Consider the following 2,915-nt stretch of genomic DNA (forward strand, 5'->3'; position numbering starts at 1 on the left):
CCTCTGACATTTTACGATTGGACGCCTCCTTGTACGTCTTTATGTGCAACGTGGTCATTTTCACCGTGTTTTCGTCGAAAAAAGCACTCTACCGCCCAAACGGTTCAAGATAGAGTCAAACGGACAAATTTTTTTCTTCTACTTTTTGGACCAACCCTTATTTCTTTGTTATCCCCTTTCACCCCCTTAGGGGTGGTTGCTAGGATTTGCACCAGGCGTTTCGTTGTCCAGGAGTGACCCCTAAGATACCCTGAAATTTGCAGACCTCTAGCTCATCTTCCTCTTACACGGACGACGGACAGACAGACAGACAGACGGACGGACACGAGAGCGGTTGCATAAGCCCGCTTTAATGCTTTTTTAAAAGCAGAAGGGCGGGCTAAAAAGACAGATCAAGTTCAAAGAAGAGCATTCTAGCTCAAAAATTGGATTTTTAAAAAATCGAAAACCACAGGTCCCCAAAATGACGTTTTTTAAAAATATTTTTTTAATGTGTTCTAAGGGGTAACTCATCAAAGTAGAACCCTATGGACGAAAATTTCGTCCGTTTGACTCTATCTCTAACCGTTCAGGCGCCACGGGGAGTTTTTGACGAAAATAAGCGAAAAAATATACAACTCTGCATTCTTAGTCGAAGTGACGGGAAGTTGACGGGCCCAAGGCCCGTATCTCCATGTACTTTTTTGCGCTTCCCGACTGGGATGTCAGCGCCGCAGGCCTAGGTAGATGTATGCCAGGCGCGTCGCAGCGTAACGGTGTTTCGTGAGATATCGCGAAGCCTGTTACGCGAGACGTGGTCTGGCGTACATCTACCTAGTTAACCAAGGGTTCAACTTCAGTATGTTCGAACGTATTATCAGAATAGTAGTACAAGTAAACAACACGTCCACACGGTACAACAGCTGGAGAGCGAGAGCGAGTGGGACCCGGATACAGAGAGCTGGAGCTACAGCAACGCGCTTAAGTGGTCACTACCCAAACTACAATAAGGGGCGACATAGTTTCAATAGAGTCCGATAGATGGCAGCAGTCCTCAGGAGAGTGTATGGTTACGTACAATGTAGATGTACGCCAGACCACGTCTCGCGTAACAGGCTTCGCGATATCTCACGAAACACTGTTACGCTGCGACGCGCCTGGCATACATCTACCTTGGCCTGCGGCGCTGACACCCGAGAAAAAATGTACTCAAAAATTCGGGCCTCCGGCCCGCCAACCCCGTCAATTAGACTAAGCATGCATGGTTGTACATTTTTTCGCTTATTTTCGTCACAAATACCCTCTAGCGTCTAAATGGTTGGAGCTAGAGCAAAACGGACAAAATTTTCGTCCAAAGGGCTCTACTTTGATGAGTTTCCCCCTAGGAAACCAGAAAAAAATATTTTTAAAAACATTCATTTTTGGGACCTGTGGTTTTTGATTTTTTAAAAATCCAATTTTTGAGCTAGAATGCTCATCTTCGAACTCGATCTGTCTTTTTATGACACAAAACGACCCTGAAAATCCCAGGTCGCTCACTCAATTCGTTCTCGAGTTATCGTGCGGACAGACAGACACACACACAGACACAGACAGAAAAAGTTTTTTTCGACCAGACGGAGTAATAGGCTTCGCTAATCGCTCAGCCAACAAGGACTGAGGAGTCTTGGTCGGGATAGAGACCAGACACAAGTTAGGAACTGACTGGGTTTATTGAACACTATATACAGGGCACAACGGTAGCGCGATATAGCACGACAAAGTCACTGCAGCGGTGCGTACGGAGGGCCGAGCGGCGAGCGGCACTGAGGCGTCCGGGTACGGTGCTGAGTGAGTACTCTCTGGTCCGGCGGAGAGGGGCAGCTTATCTACTGCCGCGGAAGGTGGCTGAGCGACAGCGAAGCCTATTACTCCAGTGATGATCAAAAAGTTTCGCGTCTGTTTGTCTGTTTGTGTGTGTGTGTGTGTGTGTTTGTTTGTCTGTACGCACGATAACTCGAGAACGAATTGATCTAGCGACCTGGGATTTTCAGGGTCGTTTTGTATCATAAAAAGAGAGATCGAGTTCGAAGATGAGCATTCCAGCTCAAAAATTGGCTTTTTAAAAAATCAAAAACTACGGGTTGCAATATGTATTTTTATCAAATATCTTTTTATTGGCTGAGCGATTAGCGAAGCCTATTACTGCAGAGATGACCAAAAAGTTTCGCGTCTGTCTGTCTGTGTGTGTGTCTGTTTGTCTGTCGTCACGATAACTCGAGAACGAATTAAGCTAGCGACCTGGGATTTTCAGGGTCGTTTTGTGTCATTAAAAGACAGGTCGAGTTCGAAGATGAGCATTCTACCTTAAAAATTGGATTTTTAAACTAGCTATATGTACGCCAGACCACGTCTCGCGTAACAGGCTTCGCGATATCTCACGAAACACTGTTACGCTGCGACGCGCCTGGCGCACACATAGCAAGGCCTGCGGCGCTGACACCCGAGTCGGGCCAAAGAGACGGGGTAAAAGGAGTGTATATACATTTTTTCGAAATGAAGTCTTTTTAACGATTTGATTGACCATTTGATCATTTTCACCTCATTTTTGTCAAGAAATGTCCCCTAGCACCTAAACGGTACAAGAAAGAGCCAAACGGACGGAATTTTCGCTCAAAGGGCTCTACTTTGATGAGTAGGTAGATGTACGCCAGACCACGTCTCGCGTAACAGGCTTCGCGATCTCACGAAACACTGTTGCGCTGCGAACCGCCTGGCATACATCTACCTAGGCCTGCGGCGCTGACACCCGAGTCCGGTATCGCAAATATGAACACAAAGATACGGGCCTTCGGCCCGTCAACTCTGTCACTTTGACTAAGCATGCAGGGTTGTACATTTTTTCGCTTATTTTCGTCAAAAACTCTATGTTGCGCCTAAACGGTTAACGATAGAGC

Source organism: Frankliniella occidentalis, unplaced genomic scaffold, assembly GCF_000697945.3.
Source record: "Frankliniella occidentalis isolate FOCC.00 unplaced genomic scaffold, Focc_3.1 Scaffold511, whole genome shotgun sequence".
NCBI classification, from domain to species: Eukaryota; Metazoa; Arthropoda; class Insecta; order Thysanoptera; family Thripidae; genus Frankliniella; species Frankliniella occidentalis.